This window comes from Macrobrachium nipponense, chromosome 17, assembly GCF_015104395.2.
Source record: "Macrobrachium nipponense isolate FS-2020 chromosome 17, ASM1510439v2, whole genome shotgun sequence".
NCBI lineage: Eukaryota > Metazoa > Arthropoda > Malacostraca > Decapoda > Palaemonidae > Macrobrachium > Macrobrachium nipponense.
Genome location: NC_087210.1, coordinates 64,222,351 through 64,246,370, shown reverse-complemented (window position 1 = coordinate 64,246,370; position 24,020 = coordinate 64,222,351).

Genomic DNA, 24,020 nt, shown 5'->3' with positions numbered 1-24,020 from the left:
AGAAATTACCTATATATATATATATATATATATATATATATATATATATATATATATATATATATATAACATATATATATATATATATATATATATATATATATATATATATATATATGTGTGTGTGTGTGTGTGTGTGTGTGTGTGTGTGTGCGTGGGTGTGCCTGTGCGTGTGTTTGCCAATAAAATTAATGTAATATAGAAATTTTTAGTTTATAAACGAGTTTCCTCTAACTTATTGAAAACGGAACACATTAGTTATTTCTCGATGCTAATGGATGAGCAGATTTAATATAAAAAAATAAATTCCGAGAACAAATATTTCCGTTCTCTGCCATTTCACCTCAGAGACCTTCACTCGCCCTTCACCCACTAAACAACGATTCAAGCATGTAATGACCTTCAAACTTCCCGTGGTAGCCTCTTCTTATCCACCTTAGATTTTTATTAGTATGTTTCTGGAATCTTACCGCCTAAACTATCCGACCCAAGTGCCTATACTATATACTGGAAGGTCCTTTCAAAGGCTTCCCGAACGTAAACAACTTTTATTTCTTCACAGCCGCCGATTGAAATGCTATAAAAGACGGGATATCTCCGAAGATTTATTCACTCTGCTTTCATTAACGTTGGTGAAATTTTTATAGACGTTAAACGTTTTTATTTCACTATAAAAAGGCGAAGTGAAAAGCCGGATTTAGAGCTATTTCCTGTTTTATAGTTTAAATGGCTTAGTTTTATATTTTCGCTTACCGAATAATAGTGGTGTTAACGAGCTCCGTCAAAACAAATGAAGTTCACTGTTAATAAAGTGGTAAAGTGCCCAAGTTCCTCATGCTGAGAGTTAGTAGCTTTCTGTGTTAAATATAAAGTCTAATTAAAGGTGATCCAGGATTGCAGAAGAGATACAATAAGGGCGGTTAATGAGACTTTTTTTTTTTTTTGGTTTTCGTTTTCTGTGAAAGGTAACTATTAAGATGATTTGCCCGTCCGTCCGTACTTTTCTATCCGCCCTCAGATCTTAAAACTACTGAGGGTAGAGGGTTGCAAATTGGTATGTTAATCATCCACCCTCCAATCATCAAACATACCAAATTGCAGCCTTCTAGCCTCGGTTGTTTTTTTAAAAACAATTTTTAAAGGATAAGGTTAGCCTTAATCGTGCGTCTCGTATTGATGCAAGCCAAGCCACCACCGGGTGGCGCTTAAAGTTTCGTGGGTCGCTGCCCATACATTATACCTAGACCACCGAAAGAGAGATCTATTTTCGGTGGCCTTACACCAAACTTTTTTTCTTTTTTATTTACGTGTTTGTTTTAAAGTTAGCGCAATACTACGGACTGACATCTGCTTTTACAAGATGCAAATGACGCACCTCTTGTTAACAGTTAATTGCCGGCTATAACGGAGAAAAGGAGTCATCGATGAAGCCCGTGGAGTATGAGAATGAACTCCTTTATATTTCATCAATCTCGTACTGCGTGGTTCAAAGTTCTTTTGTAATATGGTTTCTCAGAAAACTGATTACTAAACAAATTATTAACCGTTTTATTTTTTATTCTAGTTAGTATTTCTTTTCACTCGTAAATGCCAGCATCACCAGAAGTAAAATAATTTCGTTGAGGGATCAAACAATATTTGATGAGACGAGTTGAAAATGTACTAGATAACCAGTGTTTGCGTGAGTTAAATTTCTATACACACACACGCACACATATATGTATATATAATATATATATATATATATATATATATATATATATATATATATATATAGAATATATATATTACTGGCATTCATAAATGTACCTTACATGCTTGTGAAAAAATACAGATTTGAAGGCAAAATTTCCCATCAACTTAATTGTGGTTAACCTATAAAAATGTTATCGTTTCTGATTTCCACAAAGTCCCCAAATAATTTCTGGTTTTAAAAATGGCGTAAAGTCTATCCCTAACGATAGGCACCTTTATATGAGCCAGCCTGACTTTAATTTAGTCGCCACAATATCCAAAAATGACTTTCAAATTTAAAATTCCTTTTAATGACCTGTTTAATTTATATGATAACTAAATAAAATGTACGTCTGATGACGATTAGAGACAGTGGGGAATGCAATCATTTCTCTCAAGATACAGTCAAGAAACGGATATGAGGATCTGGAGATGACCTTTGCGGAAACGCAGCTGAGCCACCAAGTACCTTCTCTATTTCATTTAATCAAGATTTTGTTATTTTATCAATGACAAAAACTGACGCTTCTTGCACTCTTATTTCTCAGTGAATAATGCAGCCTGAAAAATGTGACCTTTTATAAGATTCATCAATTATTTTATTCAAAAATTGCTCATTACCCGTTCACCACGATAGCTATTAATTAGGCAATACATATTTTATTAATCGACAAATGGAACAAATCATCAATTTTAGATGACTAACACACACACACATGCATGCAGACACACATTTATATATATATATATATATATTATATATATATATATATAATATATATAATATATATATATATATTCCATTTATGGAATTTTATTACCAAAAAACCGTTATTAACTTCGGCCTTCTCATCTTGGAGAGTCGACATAAGAAGGCAGCCATCTAGAGGAGAAAGTTTAACCAACCGGATGAGAACATCGGCCAAATTCATCACGAGTTGCTGTTAAAGTTCAGGGAAAGTACCCCCTCCGGGAGCGATTGCACCTGGCCTGATTTTCTGTCACAGAGAGAGAGAGAGAGAGAGAGAGAGAGAGAGAGAGAGAGAGAGAGAGAGAGAGAGGATGGAGGTATGTGGGGGGTGGGGTGACCTCGGGGAAAGAGACTTACATATTATAAAGAAGTAACGAATTTGTGAATAAGTTTTATCATTTCATGAAATGTTTAGAAAGTCTCTTCCAATAAATGTTGTATTATTACATCCGGAAACGAGTTTGTAGGAGATAAATACTTTGCTTATGTCTGTGAAGGTAAGAGCAAATCTCAAGAGCGGAAGAACGAAACTGAAGCCATGTGGGTAAACATACGTATTCATCTGGCGATCTGACCGGATGTCCAGACTGTGTCGTTCCAAATTCGAAAATTTGATTCGTTGTCCCAGTTCCCAACTAATCATCGCCAAGTATAGAAAATGTGCAACTGGAACCATATCCGACTACACATTAGATTTAGTTAGTAAACTGAATAAAACCAATGATGGTTTAGATTTTTTCTTAGCAACTCTGGGCTATTCTGAGCAAAAAAATAAATAAATAAATAAATAAATAAATAAATAAATAAATAAAAAATAAAATAAAAATAAAATAAAAAAGTAAAAATGAAAATGAAATAAAGAAATAAAATAAAACAAAAGAAAAATAGAATAAAAAAGTTGAAAGACCCAGACCTGCTAGAATGGTAACTAAGAGACGGGAGGCTGGAGACAATTGGATATTTGTGGAAAAGGAATCACAGGAAAGACTTCTCCAGCGGAATTTCCCAGAGATCCTTTAAGCATCGCGCGGCGTTGCACGATAGTGATAATGATGATTAATGATGATGATGATTCTTGATGATGATGATTCTTGATGATTATGATTGCATGAGAATTTGAAATATGAAAAAAAGGTAAACATCAATAAACGGAAATTTATTAATCTAAGTATTCAGAATCGCCACAAAGACACCAACATTGGTTTTTCCAGTAATTCTATAAATTTAAACAGGGTTTTATAAAACTGACAGTAAAGTAGAAGGAAAATGGGAAGAGAGGAAACAAAAAAATAAACCAACAAGATAAAAGTTCCACGCACACAAAATACTGCCTGCGTGTAACTGATATGGGAAAAATTGGTAGGCATCAAAACAAAGTGAATTTAACCGTTTTTTATTTTATTTTTTTTTAAGGGAGCGCCTTTCATTTGTTCATTGCCTGTGGCTTCAAGTTCATCGAGGTATGTGCTTGTACGTAGTGCTTGTCTCTCTTTTGTTTCTTTTGAAAACGTAATCACAGCTGTTTCAGAGACAACAATCTTTTTATGTTGGGAATACACAATTTGATGTACTTGGGGTTAGTAAGCAGTTATTTACAAGTAATATATGTCCAGAAACATGAAAATGAAACTACATAAGAATTCCATAAAGTTCACAATATAAAAGTGAAACAACCATGATTAATCATAAAAATATACACTAACAAATTAAATACATCAGGAAATGCGTAAAATGAGTTTGTAACCTACGATGTCAGGAACTTTTGAGAGGGGAAATTAGTGTTGACAGTAACTGCTGCTGGGAAGATATCACTGAAAAACCCGGGAATTTCGTATCTTTTAAGTAAACTAGTTACAATTTGAATTTGAATTTGAATTTAGAACGATACTTCGAGATAATTATTGAAGGGAAACCACTATCCGAAAATAATTTTGACTAATTTAGTTAAAAACTGTTTCCAAAAAAGTACTAAACAATAAAAATTACTGCCTAATCAACAGGCACAAGACTGGCGATTGCATGACCAAGTTTCTTCTCATTGTTGTTACCATCCTTATAGGCTATTTTTTTTTTTTTTCTTAGCGCAACGATTCGATATCTTTTACCATGCAGAAATATTCATTTATTCAAAATAAAGTTAATAGAATAAGGTTTACTTGCTATAAAATCTTGCCAAATGAATAGTTCCGGGGCATAGGTCTAGCTTAAACTACAAAACTATAGTCTCTTGTTTATTACTTGTCTATAAGACGTAAGGCTGAATGGAACCATTAAGCCTAGATGTGTTATGCATATAAAAATGCAACTATTATCACATCGAATAGTGTAGCAGAAGTTGTTTTCTAATGTTCGGTCAAGTCGTCCTGAAAGCAATCTTTGAAAGCCGAGACTTGTTGACACAACCAGTCCCCTGCAGACCCACTGATTAGTTACTAAGACTTTTTTCATAAATGACAAGATCGCCTAAACATAGAGAAATTGTGATTTCAAAACTGAAGTCGCATTGCACTTTTGCTCCACCATAATATGCTGAAAATATAAGAAGACATTAAACTGACTAGCGCAAAATTATGTGGACAAATTTTAAGTACACTTTGCCTACCTGGGAAATGTTATTCTGGTTTCTTCCGAAGGATAAGAAGATCGTACAAATCCTGTGCGCCTATTTGGTATTCGCGCCACCTTGTGGAAGAACATCGAACTACGCAGTATCTGTTTACAGCTATCGGCATCTTCAAATATTATTGATCATCTATTTATCATTTATGGCTTTGTCCTATCCACATAAAACTTACGTCGGTGAATGGGTGGACAGATGGAATGAATTAGTGACGACCACCATATTGTCATTCACTGTCAACGTCTCCTGTGCCTGTGGCAGGAAATCAGAGCTTACCTGGCACAGGGGACACGTCCAAGGGTTCATATGTGATGAAACGAAACTTCATTTGCTCTTTTGACCGACTATTTTTCTCCGAGCTTCTTAAATTCTGTTTGTTCAACCACTTCTGTCTTATTATCAAAATTAAATAGAAATCAAAAGTTCTTGAGTATTGTTCCAAAAATTAACAATTATTTTTCAATTTTAATCGAATTTAACATAAAAGTTCTATCTACGGAAAACTCAATTAAATAAACATGGCTAGCGATCGTAGAATTTCTTCGACAGATATTCCATAATTATCCTTCCTTTCCACAATAGTATTTTTGAGGCGCAAGCTCTAGAGAGCTAGCGCTTTTAACGCTGCAAGCCTGTATCCCTAAAATTTAGGGATGGGCAAGTACCGCTAATTTCGTTACCGGTAAAACCGGTAAAATGTATTTCACTAGCAAGGCTATCGTGAGTGGTATGTTGGACTGTTGCTAAAATGGTATTCCCGGCAATGCAAGTTAGGTAAATGGTAAGATGGTGTCGAGTCGTGTTAATGGTGTGTTGTGGTTACTAATGTGTTCCGCGATTCCACCAATTATTTCATTAGTGATAATGGTAATTCAGAGATAGGTTATATTAAAAGATGATGCATAACACTGCATATTATGATAATTTATTTAAAGAGGATTCATAACTACTGTATAAATATTCTATGTTTAGCCTATACACACACATATCTAAATATATATATATATATATATATATTGAAAGATAGTTAGATAGATATATAATAATAATAATATTCGACTCTGTTCCTCATAAGATATACAGTAGTCTTCAACCAGGCAACTCGTTGAAATTAGTGTAGTACTCTTTATTCTATTGATAAAAGTAAGCTAAAAAAAAGTAAACGAATCTAGTTGCATTTGCCGTATCAGCACAATTAGAAATAGTGTCATACAGATACTATTAGTTTTAAAAGAACTGGTGTTACTTTGTTCACTGTACTGTATGTGTGGTGAGTATTATAGTGGTTCAGCAAACAGCACATAGTGAGAGGCATTTTTACTATTTCTTAATTAACAGAAATAACGGTAAATTACCGGTACTGAGATTTTTACCGGTAATGTACCATGAAGCCTGTAACCGGAAAAACCGGTACTTGCCCATCCCTACCCTAAATTTGGATCTAAATATATCAACATAAGTATGTGTGTGTGTTTGGATTAAAATACGTCACTAATAATAGATAAAAACACGACTATCAAGATAAATTATTTATTAATAATAGTATTAATTGCAGTAAAAGTCAGTATTATAATCATTATTTTTTTCATTCTGGAAATGTGATTTGTTTATACCAACCAGCAAATAAATTACCTTTGCTTCTAGACTGAGAGAAAAAACACAGCTGTTAAAATTACTGTAATTTACTTGGCTTAGCTTTCGATCCCAGAAATATCCATTATATAATGTGATCTGTAATTTTCTTGATTTAAATTGACTCACCTTTCCCATTTAATTATATATATATAATATATATATATATATATATATATATATATATATATATATATATATATATATATATATATGTGTGTGTGTATAATATATATATATATATATATATATATATATATATATATATATATATATATATATATACATATATATATAATATATTATTTTGAAAAATATATCAATGGGAACGCATGAAATCACAATCTGAGTAGAGTGTTCAATAAAAATGTTTGTTTTTAAAACTTCAACATCCGAGCATAATTGTCTGTTAAACAGACGTTGTGGTACTTTCAGATATGTTATACAGTCTCACCTGAGGAAAGGCGTTATGTAAGGAACATAAAATTGTATTGTTTTTTACCATTTTGAACTTGAACTAGTGCGTGTGTGTATGTGAAACTCTGTAACATTAAGCTGTTTCAGTTCCAAAGACAGAATTGCGTAACTGTCACTTTACAAGAGAACTTTAGTCTCATCGAATGCCACAATCGCTCTTTGGTATATAAACGTATACAAGCGCTTTCGGGAGAGATAAAACGAAAATTCGGAGACGCCGAACTTTCGTCTATTTTCCAAGACCCGAAAACCTCGATGTCTTCGAATTGACCTTTCACCTTTCCTTCGAGCGCTTGTATATGAATACTTCAGGTAAAAATAAATAAACTACCACAGCCCCGAGGTTCATCAGCGTCACGTTAATATCCTCAGACAAACTACACCATCCATCCACCTCCAACTGGTCATGAGCGTCAAACCTTTATTTTTTTCATTCACACTAAACATAGAGTTCATTTCTTTAAAGGAGAACCGGGTCAGCCATCATTTTGTACATTTACACCCCTCCATCTAAAAACACTCCAAATTTTCTCCAAGACCTTTCCTCACACACTGCTACTTTCATACCATCATCCATTATGTTATTATTTCTAACTATATACCATAACAGAATCTGTTTTCAAACGTACATTCTCAAAATACGTTAACATTACTGGCTCTAATTTCTTAGTTTCCATTTGCTATCAAAAACTTTTTCATGCCCACTCTATTGTCTTTTTCTTCATCTGGCAAGCACTTGGAAGCAGTTTCAGATTTTTCTGTAATTTGCTTCACATTTACAGCTCTCAGCAGATTATCCTCTATACTACACATCCTCAGCACATAAGACTACATCTATATTGATTTTAATACAAGCTCTCTCGAGGTCACGTACACATTTTGGACTCACTTTCTAACTCCCATTATAGCTTTTATCAATAGCACTCGCCATCCACAACTTTACATCGCACAAACACACAATATTCTTCCTAAATCAACCTGTCACTGGTTTTTCTTTCTCAGTCAAAATCCTACCGTACTCTTTCCCTGGTATGCTACCCAATGTTATATCGTATCATTCTTACATTTGCCTCTATAGCTTTTACTTTTATGTACTGGCGCATTAAATTTTCTCTGAAGTTTGGGAAGAGAGATAAGAATTAGCAGGGTTGGGGGGAAGAGGATCCGGTTATGATGTTCATAATCGGGACACTTGGAAATCTAGTATTACCTGAAAAAGTTTTTCACCATGTTTCATGATTAGATGACAATTATCGTACAGTTATTCAAATCATTACGTTTAGAGAAGCTTTTTCTTATCGCTTTAGTTATTACCTAAATTTCTTCGTTTTTTTACCTGTAGAACGTTAGTGGTATAGGTTTCTTAAACAATATATTGATTCAAAAGTTTAGTAGTCATAAGGTTGCAAGGAAATTAGGTTGTGCATAAATACCAAACCTCAAAAGTGTCTCTATGTTTATGACTTCGAAATAACTTACCATAAAGGATAATAAAATAATAAGCACATCAATGAGTGATGAGTTGATGTTCATTCACTGTTTAGTGTTTAATGAGTGTTTAGGGGATTAATAAGAATTTAGGGTTTAGCGAGTATTTAGTATTTAATGAGTATTTAGGGTTTAGTGAGTGTTTAGTGTATTGTGAGTGCTTAGTGAATGCTTAGTGTTTAATGAATGTTTAGGATTAAGTGAGTGTTTGCGGTATAGTGAGTATTTATTGAGTGTTTGGTGTTTTACGAGTGTTTAGAGAGCGTTTAGTGTATACCGAGTGCCTAGTGAGTGTTGAGTTTCACTGAGTGTTTAGTGCTATTCAGTGTGAGTGTATGTTACATGTGGGTCTTTAGTGAGTATGAGTGCATAGTAAGTGTGGGTTTAGTGAGTGTGAATGTATATCAAGTGTGTTTAGTGATTGTGAATGTATAGTAAGTGTGTTTAGTGAGTGTAAGTGCATTGTGAATGTTAGTGTTTAGTGATTGTACATTAATGTTTAGTTAGTGCTTAGTGAATCTATGCTAAGAAAGTCCTGTAATATACAGGAACCATTTATGCTAGACACTACTTAGATCCTGTTAAATTGGGTCCAGTAATAATAATAATGATAATAATAATAATAGTAATAATAATAATAATAAATTTAAATTATAATATTATTATTACAATAAAAATAATACTAATACCAGCAACAATGATAATGATAATAAACAAGATAAAAATAATCATAGTAATAAAGCATAGTACTATGAGCTGGACCGAGACCTTTCAGTATGACCGCTCGAAGTCACGCACTGGATAGGGAGATCGCCACTCCAGTGGTATACGCTCAAATGCAAAGATCTTCACTGGTTCTTTTGGAGTTATGTTAGTAGACCGCTTCGTTTCAGTAAAATATATAATGTGCATCTCAAGAGCTATTACTACTGCAAGGATATTTAAAAGTAGCGCGGATTCGTTAGCTGCTCGATACCGGGGAAAAGGCGTAGTATTTCATTAACTTCTTAAATATTAATATTGCCTCTGCGTTCATATTGTACTGTCCTTGTATATTAATGATTTAGCTTTGTTAATGGGAGTAGCACTTCGAATATCTGAAATGCAATGCAATTCATGAATGTCTGAGAACAATTGGCCATTGCTTCTTTCGTTGTTAAGTGTTATTTGTTTCACTCGTACACACATTATTTACTCTCATTAATAAGGGATCGAAGACGTCATTTCGAAACCTCCCCCAACCCCACTATCCAAAAAAAAAAAAAAAAAAAAAAAAAATTAATAAGACCCGTTTTAGTCAGGAGCTCAGTAAGGAAAGTCTCGAAGACGTCGCTTGAATAACCTTATTGTTCACCAATGAATCACTTGGATGGAAGAAAAAGCCTCAAAAGAAGGAATGCCATATTTGATATTCATAACATACCTAAAGTATTTCCTTATTATTTTTGACATTATTTTGTTTTATATTGATATTCTATCCGAATATCATTACAAAATACAAAATATTCTGCAGACAAACTAAATTTATTACATAGAAAATTTGTATATTTTCATTGAAAAGATAAAAAAGGGTGAGTAGTCATACCAAACAAATTTCAATGAGACTAGTCCCACCCTAGCAGAATTTTATTTTTGGGAAAAACCTCAAAGAAGGAATGCAATATTTGATATTCATGACATACCAAAAGGATTTCATTATTATTTTTGACATTATTTTGCTTTATATTGATATTCTATCCCAATTTCATTACATGATACAAAATATTCTGCAGACAAATTAAATTTATTACATACAACATTTGTACATTTTAATTGAAAAGATAAAAAGGTAAGAGTATTCATACCAATGAAATTCAAATTTGTCTATTGTGCAATTTCCGTAGGTGAATTTTATTTTTGGTTATTACCCGAAATAAAAGATGTCAAATCTACAAAGGACAGTGATGCTCAGAACTCATGCTACATGACTGCATAGGATTTCGTTGAAATTCACTAACTGGCAACCTAACTTGCTTATGTGTTATTTCAATGCGAACACACGATTATTGCATACAATAAGGCTATAATATGTTTCATAAGAGTGAAATCTGTCATAATTTCAAATCTGAAGGAAAATGTCACGTGTAGCCATATATCAGAAAAAAACACTTACAAAACATTTTCATCGCTGATGAATGTGACCTAAACCCAATCGAATCCCAGAAAAAAAAAAAAAAACACGGAAACAACTGTCGTAACATTAATATTGCTTCCAAAGCAAGCATAAAATTTGAAATAGTCCTATTTGATTGCTTTTGCAACTCAGGGCTGAAAAAATGTAGATATGTATATACGTAAGTAGAATGAGCCCGCTGATAGCAACGTGTGAGGGGAACGTGTATGACGCATTCATTATGGCCTGGTCAGACTAGGAAACATTGCTTGCAAACAAAGTTTGCAAGCAATGTTTACTGTCCAGACGTCAGGATATCAGGATACTTGTCGGTGCAGTAGCCTCTGTAATCTACTGGATATTTTAATGCACTTGAGGAGGGACAAGAGAAAGAAAAAAGAGTGTGTCATGCTGACTAACTTCTGGTAGAATTGAAAATAGATACATACCTACACACACACTCAATATATTCTATATGTGTGTATATATACTATATATATATATATATATATATATATATATATACTATATATATATATATATATATATATATATATATATATATATATATAGATATATACATATATATACATACACACACATAATATACACACGGAAACACTAAATGTTTTCCATTCTGGATGGGAAACCAATCTGTGGTAGAAAGGGTTTGCTAACAATGTTTCCTAGTGTGGACACGCCTTTACAGAAGTATACGTGAACAGTAAATTAGGTGCTAATTCATATAACAGTTACTGATTAACTTTTAAGCCAGGTCATTAAAGCGAAACAATACATGCATTCCAAACGTATACCAATATCATAAAAACCAGTGTACTCTACAAGGCTGAATTCAATGGAACCATTCAAACATTTTCATAGAGTCAAAATGTCACTGCCGCTCACCAAGAACACTAAAATGTTTTTCATTTTACAGCAGAACGACGGGTCACGTACGAAATCCATATACGTTCTCGGACTCGCGTAGAAACAGATGGGAAATGGCACGCTGATCGATTGCAAATATTGCTAAAGGTCTATACATGTTTGTGTGCTTTCGTGTGTGTGTGTGAGAGAGAGAGGTGGTTGATTACAAAGTGGCAATGAAAAAAAGAAAAAACTCTGCAATTTTGGTTATGGAATTACATGGCTTGCCAAGAAATCTACTTTGTGCCAGGTTGTTGGAGTTTTTTTTTACCTACTGAAAAACAAATGTACGAAAAAAATATTATACGAAATTTCAGTTTCCTTTCAGTTGTAGTAGTTATCACTGACAATGTATTGCAATTTATCGACTTATGTCAATTAAATATTAAATATCATGATTATAGAACAGGCGGTCAGCTCCCAATGAACAATACTCATCATTCTTATATAGTAGATGCAAGAGTAGAACTGAAAACTTATTCTTCCGTAGTTAGCCTCATGATATTCTTTTCTCTCCGAATAAAAAGGTTCGGAAAAAATGAAAATCTAACTGAAAGTCATTCAAGCTTCCAGCAGTTGTTCGAATTATAGACCAGGAAGGAGGTGACGATGATCTGGCGTTATGGGTCATTATACAGATCAAATGTCATCCTTACAGAATATTTTATTCTAATAAACAAGGTGTGATCATACCTCCAGCTTCCTTGAGGCGCGTTTTAAAATCTAGGTACAGTCAAATACCGTGCTGTTTCACCAACAATAGTTAACCCTTTGGACCGCAAATACTTTCCTTCGGTAAAAAAATTATGCTTTGTTTTTTTAGACTTTTATAGACCTGATAAAGGTCCCAGATAATTTTTCTTAATGTTTACAACAATTTATACAGTAATACAGTCATGTGACTAATTAATCATGTTGGTCACTAGGGGAATGAAATGTACCATTAAATACAGTACCTAGATTTATTACTTTTTAGGAACATTGAAGCACAAGTTGCTGTTCTTAGCTGGAATGAATAATAGCTTTATTAAACATAAAAACATAAATTATATCTTTTTATAATAATATGAAACTTAAAAAAAAATTATGAAAGAAAACAAGGTTAAATTCCTTTATTTTTTTCCCTATTCACTCTCTACATTAGAAAGTGTGAGGGATAAAGAAAGGGGGAGAGTCGTATTGTTTTAGGTATGAAACTGCAGAAAGCAGTTTTTTTTTTTGTTTTTTTGGCACAAACTGACTGCATTTAATTGCACCTGATGTTTGTACGACCCTTACAACCAAGTCGCTTGCAGTACAAACGAGGATCTTTTGCTTCAGGGAAGTGACCTACTTTGTCAAACCTCACATCCTTCTGTGGTCTGACCTGACCCATCTGTTGACGCCTTTTCTTGGGTGGATCAGCTGTTTTCTTAGATGAAGATGGACGACCTCTTTTAGGCACATACTTTTCTGCCCTAATGAGTGACTCAGACACAGACATTCTGAAGGACAGTAAGGAATGCCTTTTCTCCTGTCCTGTGAAAGCATTGCTGTTTCATAATCTCTTCTGTAGAGAACCAAGCTTGATAAATGCACATGTCAATCATATGAAAGACTAGTCTATGGTAATATTTCTTTGATCTCACTGGAATTCTGTACAATGATAACAGACAGTCAGCCAGGTCTACACCACCCATGTTCTTGTTGTACAATTTTACTATGTTCTGCTGTGGGATCTCTATAACTTTCCTAATTTTTTTTTGTCAAAACGACTGTTTTAATACCACGATTTTTAGGAAGAAAACTTTTACTGGACTTGGTACCAACTTTTATAGCTCCTGTTTTATGCATTTTAAGTCCAACTCTGTTTCTACCCTTCTCCACCGAGCACTTGTCCTTACGTCGAACTGGGTCCTTTTCCATAACGAAATCACTTTTTTAATTGACTTTTTTAACAATAACTGTTTCCCTGCTAAGCTAATTTATAGGAAATTAGATCACCTACTGAAAAAAACATTTCTTTGTTAAACCAAAAGTTTTAACTGTCCCTAAAATGAAGTTCTATGCATGCTTTCCATTTACTCATGACATTAAATTTCACAAAAAGTTCACAGAAATCATTCAGGAACATTTTCATGCCATAAACGTAAAATGAATCCCTAAGAACCCTTTCACCATCGGTTCCCTCTTTACCTCGAAGGAGCGATTATCACCTTATATGTCCTCTGGTGTTATTTATAAATATACTTGCCCTGAATGTCAAACAGGGACCTATGTGGGATCCACCAGCAGACTCCTTAAGGTGCGTATCGATTCTCATCGTGGCATAAGCTTCCGTACTGGCAGCAGGATTGCAAACCCAGAACACTCCAATATTAGAAATCACTCCAAAATATGTAAAACATATATCGATAGTAAAGACTTCTGTATTTTAGGCCATACCACCAACCCGCACGACCTTGTTATTCTAGAATCGCTCTTTATTAAACAACTAGTTCCGTCATTGAACACCCATACGTCTTCCTGCCCTCTGTATTTGTCTTGACTTGTGTTGTTTATTTATGTTTTTATGTTTACGTTAAGTTTAACGCTGTCACTCCTCTAGGTCGGTCCTTAACTTCTTTGTTCTGTAACTGTTCACTGCTGCTTTCAATCTTTTGTCAATTTTTGCTTGTTTTATGTTCATTTATCTTTCATTTTAATGTATGTCCTTTTAAATAATTTAACTTCCTTAATTTTAATGTGTATATTTTGTACACTTGTAAGAATAACTTTTTTAGCTTTTGCTTCTGAATTTTTAATTTTTAGTTTTGATTTTACAATTTTACTAGGAAATTTAATTTTCATTTTAACAGCCTGATGATGTAATTAGCTTGATAATTACGAAAAGTTGCAATAAAGACAGCATGTACATCTGTGTGTGTCCTCTTCCCTTCATTGATGGTTATTAATATGGATTGACTCCTGGCTCCTGGCACTAAGCTATATATATATATATATATATATATATATATATAGTATATATAGATATATATATATATATATATATATATATATATATATATACATATTATTATTATTTATTTATATTGCTACTTTCAAAATGCATGTTTCCCCTCTTTGAAATGTCATGTAAGATTATGCAACATTTTTTTCAGATTCCTAGATAGCTTAGAATAGGATGTTTTAAAATGTGTGTTCAGATTTCACATTGCATGTTGTATAACAATATATATATAACGTAAAAAGAGAGAGATCTCCGTTTGCTTCCCTAATCTCTCAACACGTGTGATAGCGAGCAAGCTGGAGTCTTACGTTGTTATCAAAACATGTCAATCTTAATTGTCACAGCTCAGCCTCCGTTTTGAATCGGGTACGTGTCTTTTTTTTTTTTTTTTTTTTTTTTTTTTTTTTTTTTTTTTAACAGACTGGACTCGTACCCGTATGTCTTAGATCAAAACCACGTGCAGATTGCATATTTCTTCATGAAGATTGCCGTCAGATTTCAAAGCTACTGGAAGCATTCATGACAAGAACATTTTGTATCATATCTGCTCTGTCGTTTCCATAAAGGAAGAAAATTTCATTACATTCTATCTTGAGACCTCGAGGCAGTTAGATCTCTCTCTCTCTCGCTCTCTCTCTCTCTCTCTCTCTCTCTCACTCGACATCGAGATTATATTAACGTAACGTAAATTTGGTCACTCGTAACTTGTGAGAATTTAATATTTGATATTTCTTAGAGTTTATTTATTATTATTTAGTTTCTTTTGTGGAATCTGAACAGACATTATTTCGTAACGGCGCCTAGTTTTTGTGAAATTGTGTAAGACAAGACTGCAGCAGAGAAAGAAGTTGGTATACCAAAAAGGTAAAGTGTTATATTTTTATTAGTTGCAACTAATAACTAAAAGTTAATGGGAAAAGTTTTTGGTTAACTAATAACTAATAATTGTTAGGAACTGTGGTTAACTAATAACAGGTGTTTACAAGGTTTGGTAAAAACTGATGTTTTGAGTGAAAACATTTACACTTTTACACATTGCTGATTTTTGTGTTTGTGATTGTTCCATTGTTTGTGCACTGTTTCATTTTCTTATTGAAGTGTGTCTTTGTATTTTATAATTTCATTTGCATTCACAATTTAATTGACTTAGTTATTTTCATTGCTTAATCATTGCACATTTAATTAAATTTAACATTTGTGAATTAATTTGCATTTACTTAGAATTCTTTTTAAGTTTTATTATTGTTTAGCACGTGTGAATTAATTTCAAATTTTCAATTATTGCCTAACACTTTTGAATGTCAATTGAATTAATTTTCTTGAATTTTGTGATAAATTAATTTTGATTTAATTTTACTTAATTTGATTCAAGAATTAATTAAACTTTTCTTTGTTTTCAAGTAACAGTAATTTTCCCTGATATTGTGAATTTCACTTATAAATTTTGAGTTTAATAATAAATTTTTATATTTAAAATTTTTATTTATAAGTGTTTGTTTTTATACCAGTATATCTATATTTAATTATGATTATATTTATGTTAGGTAGAAACATAGAGTGGTAATTGATTTGCTTTCCTTCAATTATTTGAAGTGACTTAGAACCAGGGAAGTACTTAGACTTCTGAAAATCAGGGAAATACTTAGACTTTTAAAGTTGTCGATGGAGTGATGCCCTTTGATTAATTTGATTACTTACAAGATTACCTCACACCTGTTTTGATGAACTTAGTCTGATTTTCTGCAATACTGGTAAGTGTTAAGGGATCACTGTTGCCTTTAAAGTATTCAGTCGTTTAAACGTGTTATGAGGGTTCAGGTGTCTGGCTTTTGGTGAGGTAATATTTGACGCATGGTAACCAGATACTTGGCACTTCGTAACAATATACATATATATATATACATATATATATATATATATATATATATATATATATATGTGTGTGTATCATATATATATATATATATATATATATATATATATATATATATATATATATAGTATATGAGTGTATGTGTGTGCTTGTGCTCGGCTGATTCTCAGAATTCACAGGATCAGTGCGTCGAACCCTTCGAGGATATTGCGCTGCCGTTCATTTCTTCATGGTTATCCAGACTGGCAACTAAATTTAGGAGGACTTGGAAAGTATCGCGCTCATTTCAGAACAGCAAAAGAGTAAATGATAATGTTTGAGAAAAGTTTCATGTTGGCCCCAAGAAAATAGCATTTTTAGATGTAATGTCAGTGAGTTAGGCATCAACATAAGTATTTGTTAAATATTATGAGACACAACACTCAGGTTATCTGATCAAGAAATTGTGGTCATAAAAACGAAATAAGAAACTATACATATATAATATATATATATACAATAAACACACATGTATGTATAAGTGTGTGTGAATTGCCTATGTATCCATACTATACTTTCAGAAAGAGAGAGAGAGAGAGAGAGAGAGAGAGAGAGAGAGAGAATCTTTAGTGAAGGAAATTTAAAGTTATCGAATGTAAGTGTTTTAATGCTTGACGCCTTGTGTGTTTGCCTCTATTCCTTTAAAAGCAAAATAATGGTGCCTCATTTCAGGAGAGTATTTAATGAATATACTGTAAGCATTTCCTCGGTAAAATACAATAACATTTGTAGAGGAAAAAGTAGTAGGAGCGAAGAAAGAATAATAATTCATTGGGTCACGAAAAGAAGTAAATAAATTACCCCTTGGTATCGTTTAATTTGATCAGAAACAAGTTACATACAAAGCGGAAAACGAAGACATAAATCACCCGTTGAACAATACCCTTAAAAATACCATAAATGAAAAATTTACAATCCGTTATTGCTTCTCTTGCCCCCTTTCCTTAAGAGAAGAAATAAAAAAAAAAAAAAGTAGGGAAAAGGTGAAGGCTCAGTCTTTTCTTCATGTCAAAATATCTAAGATAAGAACAACTAACTTGCCTGTTTAATGATCACCGGTAAATTCCTCAAACTAAATCAGATCAGGTTCTCGAAATTTTGTCTCTTCCTTGATAACAGGAAGGGAAAGTGCTGTTACATTCTGGAGAGAAATAAATGAAAAGAAAACGAGGTAAAGTGTCCGGGGTACGACGGTATAACGGAGGACAACTATTCATCTATTTCAGTTGTTTCCTTCATCTATATATATACATAAAAGAAGAAATTGTAACAACCATCAAAGATAATATGTTCAGATCTTGGTGGCCAAATCACTAAACGAGGAGCCTCTAGAGAAATAAGACCCGAGGCATTATTATGGCCACATTCATACATATATAACTTCTGAAGACAATAAGATCCTTTTTGTCATATATCCCGCATTTCCTTAATCTTCCTCACCTACTTACTTTCTGCTAACACTTCCAAACTAGTCAAGATTTAACCAACTTTTCTTCAGACTTTCTACGTCTACGTGACAGAACAGTTTCAGTAATGCACCTGCTTCATCCCAGGACCCACTTGGACAGGTCAGACGGCGCGCAGGTAGAGCACGCAGCGGGAATGAGTGATGACGCCAGCTGTACCTCTACATGCACTGACTTGCAGTCCTGTTCACCAGCCTGACCCAAGTCATCTTCGTTTGTACACCTTTTCATTATAATATTTTTCCACTAGGCATACTTAAATTCTGCAGATATGCCAAACAACTGTTCAGCATATGGGGGATATAATACCAGAAGACATCAAGATCAGAAGTAAAATACTTTCGTTTTCCAAGGGCAAAAGAACTTAGACAACGATGGATTCATTGCTATTGTTGCACTGATAGCACAAACGCTGATAATGTAGAAGTATGCTATGTGCATTTTGCTGACACTGACTACAAAGATGAGATGAAATCCAGACTCCTTAGTATCGATACTCCTAGGCGACAACGAACATTCAAGAATGATGCAATTCCATCTCTCCTTATGCCTCAAGGTGATTAAACTATATTGCAGCACTATGTATTAGTGTGTGTGTGTGTCTGTGTGTTTAAGGCTTTGTTGCAGGTTTTATTAGAGGGAGGTGTTGTGTTTAAGGAATTGTTATGTATTTATAACAATGTACAGCAATTTTTGTACGTTTTGTTGAACTGTTTGAACAGTGTATTTATGCAAATGTGTCATTACTTTGAGTATTTTTGCTGAACTAATAAGCAATAATCTTGTTGATTCTGGGTTTTACCTGAAGGATGGTAGTTTCACATCTGATGCTTGTATCAGGAAAATGTTAGCAGCGACAAAGACCGAGTATGGTTTAGCATATAAACTTGGTGAAATGCATTTGAATGTATCTGGTCATCAGTGACAGCAAGTTAAATTTGCAACCCAACTTTTATCAAATACATACTCTAGTTCAATTTCATATCTTGGAGAAAAGGGACTGTTGGTGAATAGGTACTGGAAGGAAACTTCTGAGTTCATCAACATGATGGATCAGTGGTTAACCCTAATAAATTCTTCTCATAAGTTTGGGGACAAACAGTCACGTAATGCATTTGGTGTCAACTTATGTGACCAAATAAATGTTCTGCATAGAATGGCTGAAGTAGCGTTAACAATGAGAGTAAAAGATTCACAGCGTACAGGGCTATACATGTTTCAGAAAGGTGTCTTATCTTCTCACTCACTAATTGACTTGCACAATATGCTTCGTAAGTCTTTTCGGTGTAGAATACATTTTGACTAGATAATTAAATCAAGATAACTGGAACATTTATTTGGGTGCATACGACAAATGTATGGGACATATTAGCACCCTAATGCTCTCACTGTTAAATTCAGGTTAAAGAGATTACTTTTAGGAAAAGATGTTGCTCTGCTATCGGAGAAAGCAAACGTAACTACTGATAATTTAGACTGTCTATCAACTAGTGATGGCCTGATGAAAACAAATAATAAAGGGAAAACTTTCTGTGAAAGAGATCTAGCAGTCGAACTTTGCATTACTAGTAACAGTTTCAAAGACTTAGATGTTAGGTGTGAGCTGGAAAATGATGTAGATGATGAGATTGACGATTATGAACATGGATGTAAATCCATTGATGTAGTTATAGAAAAAGAATCTCTTTGATACATTGGTAGGTATATTGCAAGGAACATTGGTGGCCATATTGCAAGGAGGTTTTGTGTAAAATATCCTCACTTAGGCAAGAAAGCAAGTGAATGTATGACCAAGGAAAAGAGGTAGACAGATGAAGTAAACAGAGGTGAACTGTACACTCCCTCAGAATCATTTTATTCTTGATTAACTACAATGAGGGAAGTATTTCAAACTGTGCATGGAGTCAATCTACAGGATGTTAAAAAATTGTATCTGAAATTGAATGTGCGGGAGTTGATTTACCAAATGATGTCATAGCCTTTGCCAAAATATCAGTGTTCTTTAAAATTAGAAAGTTAAATAATGATATTAGGATAAACAAGAAAAAAGATAAGACTTGCAGAAGTTAAAGTAAAATACATATGAAAGTGAAAAGGTAATAGTAGTATGTGGAACGAGCAAACATGACTGTGTTAACCTGTGTATGTGCATCATTTGTATATAAATTGTGTAAATAAACTTTATTCCTCTTTCAGAAATATACTATAGACATGATAGATATGCTGTCTGTTAATCTAGGATATCCAAATCAATCAAGAGGGAGGGAGAGGGGAAGGGAGCAGGCAGGAGAGCGAGGGAGAGAGAGCAGGCAGGAGAGAGAGGGAGAGGGCACAGGCAGGTGAGATGTGGATCAGCTGACGTCACTGCGCAAAGAGAGCGTGAATCGGCTCTCTGTCCGTCTGACCTGTCTAAGTGGGTCCTGTTTCATCCCATCACGTCCGATATGCATTTTAGCATACCTTCAATTTGACTCAGTATTTCTCACCTTCTTGATTCTTCTTATGCTACATACCTACTCCACGCAAAACACTTTATCTCAACATCTTCTTTACTTTTTCCAAACACCCTGCGGTTCTCATGCTGGTTTTACCAATTTAATGGAGTCACCTCCTCTCCTTTTTTTCCACTGTGTAATAATTTAATTCCAAAATAACTATCTTTATCCCCAGGTTCGTTGTTCCATAATCCATATTAGCATTCATTGCCCCGTCTTCCTGGTTGTCATTTTCTTTTATGATATTCCCCCGCTCAATTTACTATTTCAATAACTTTTATGAGGAGAGAGAGAGAGAGATAGAGAGAGAAGAGAGAGAGAGAGAGAGAGAAGAGACATCGAGAGAGAGAGAGAGAGAGAGAGAGATAAGAAGGTAAAAATCGGTAATTTCAAGCTTCACATAACAGGATTAGGGCCCGACCTAAAGTTCTCTATCCCTACCCTTTTATAAATTAGGTGTTATCAAAAAGTGCGTAAGATTTTCACTTAGGGTGAGCTATTCATTGTCAGTATCCTTCAGTATTGTTGCCCAGTATGATGTAAAATTCCACGTCGTAGAGAAACAGACATCTTAGAGGCACCTCCAATAATGCATTTCTTTTTACCTCCTTTATTTGGATTTAAATATACTTTTCGATAATGATAAGCTTTAGTTGCGTTTAGTAATAGAGAAGAGGGAATGCATTTCTGGGAGCTGGCCTATGCTGAGTTTTCTCACACCACCCTCGCCCACTCATAATGTTTATGAGCAGCAGAACGTGAATAACATGGAGTAGCCATCTCATCTTCTTGCCAAGCATGTGACCTTGGGCAGCCATATTGTAATTCCAGTCTATAATATAGCTTACGGTACTATTTTATACTGACAAAACGCTTTGGCAGCCCATTGCCCCCCCCCCCACCTCCCTTTTAATTATTATAAGAATATTTGATTTCATTACAGGTTAGTTAATCATTACCCTATAATATCTCTCGAAATATTATAGTTTCGAAGATGTAGTTATAGTAAGGAATATTAAATTATAATTTTTGTATAGAATCAAATATTGGAAAAAATCATGTGAACTAACCACCAACAGAAAAGCCTATTTAAGTCCTTTCTTTCTAGTCTAAGGCTTTAGAACGATACTGCGAGAGAATTGTTGAAGGGAAACTACTATAAGAAAGCAATTTTGACTATTTTGGTTTAAAACTATTTCCAAAAAAGTACTAAAAAACAAAAATTACTGCCTCATCAACAGGCACAAGACTGGCGATTGCATGACCAAGTTTCTTCTCATTATTGTTTCCATCCTTAAAGGCTATCTACTTTTCTTAGTGCAACGATTCGATAAATTTTGCAACGCAAAATATTCATTTGATCGAAATAAATTTTTCAGAATAAGGTTTAAATGCTATAAAATCTTGCCAACTGAATATTTCCAGGGCATAAGTCTAGCTTAAACAATAAAACTATAGTTTCTTTTTTATTACTAATCTATAACACGTAAGGTTGATTGGAACCATTAAGCTTAGATGTGTTATGCATATAAAAATGCAACTATCATCACATCGAATAGTGTAACAGAAGTTGTTTTCTAATGTTTGGTCAAGTCGTCCTGAAGGCAATCTTTGAAAGCCGAGACTTGTTGACACAACCAGTCCCCTGCAGACCCACTGATTAGTTACTAAGACTTTTTTCACAAATGACAAGATCACCTCAACATAACGATACTGTGATTGCAAAACTAAAGTCACATTGCACTTATGCTCCACCATAATATGCTGAAAATTTAAGAAGACATTGACAAAGCAAACCGTATCTAACTGCAACAAGACATAAATGACTAACGCAAAAATTATGGTGGACAAAATTTTCAAGTACACTTTGCCTACCTGGGAAATGTTATTCTGTTTTCTTCCGAAGGATAGGAAGCTATACATCCTCCACGCGTAAAATAATAATAATAATAAAACGATTGTATGAATCACTGTGCACCTATTTGGTATTCGCGCCGCCTTGGTGGAAGAACTACGTAGTACCTGTATATAGCTATCGACATCTTCAAATATTAGCTATTGATCATCTATTTATCATTTATGTTTATGTCCTATCCACATAAAACCTACGTTGGTGAATGGGTGGATAGATGTCATTCACTGCTAACGTCGGCAGAGGCGCAATTGGTGTTTAAGAAATTAATGGTCTCCCCGTCCCTGTGGCTGGAAATCAGAGCTTACCTGGCGCAGGGGACACGTCCAAGGGTTCATATGTGATGAAACAAAACTTTCTTTGCTCTTGTGACTGACTATTTTCCCCTCAGCTTCTTAAATTCTGATTGTTCAAGCACTTCTGCCCTGAATCAAAATTAAATAGAAATCAAAAGTTCTTGAGCATTATTTCGAAAATTAACAATTATTTTTAAATTTTGATTGTATTTAACATAAAAGTTCAATATACGGAAAACTCAATTCAATAAAAATGGCTAGTGGTCGTAGAATTTCTTAAACGGGTATGAAGTCAAGGCTTTGTGGCAAATATTCATATCTTTGAGGCGCTAAGCTTAAGAGCGTAAGCGCTTGTAACGCTGTAAGCCTATAACCCTAATTTGGGATCGAGAGAGCAGTCGCTCTATGGCGGAAATGAGGCTTCTAGTTCTAGGGAGAAGTTGTGGACTAATAATAAATAAATAAATAAAATTTCTTTCTATTTTGCAAATACAAAATATTAAGAATATATTCCAGCGGCTTAAATTAATTGATTTTTCTTATAAGTGGGTGAAAGCTCACCTGGTCATAGTGCCTATACTGCTAACTCGCCTGGCGTCTCTCAACCCTTAGTCTCTCCCCCCCCCTAATCAACGCAGCCCAGGCCCCATGCCTCGGTCGAGATGATATTCTCTCAGATGAACGCAGTGAACTATAAGCAGAGGAACCGCCTAGTTGTACGGAGTGTAGAGGCAATTTTACAAATAAGGTATGGCCTAAGCTTCAAAATGAAACATGCGTAACTTTTGAGCCACATAATGACATTATAAAAAATTTTATGGCTGAGGATGTGATTGAATATGAGGATTGTGACAGTGATTTGCTGGCTTTAGCAGATGAGGAGGAATATTAATGTTAATTTGTTTTGAATATCTTAAGTTTTATGCTTTCCATTAATGAGTAATGCTTCGCTTTATGCAAAAGTTAATTCTTATTGTCTTAATTAATTTGTCAAGTCACTCGGCAGCCTTCAATTATTTTTGCCAGTAGGCTTACTGTTTATTTTGCAAATAAAGCATGAAACTTCAAAACGTATCTTTTATTTTTACGTCTTTTGAAAATATTGAGCACTAAGATTTCCTATTCCTGAATATGATTCCAAGAAGTTTTCATGTATTTAAGAGAAATCG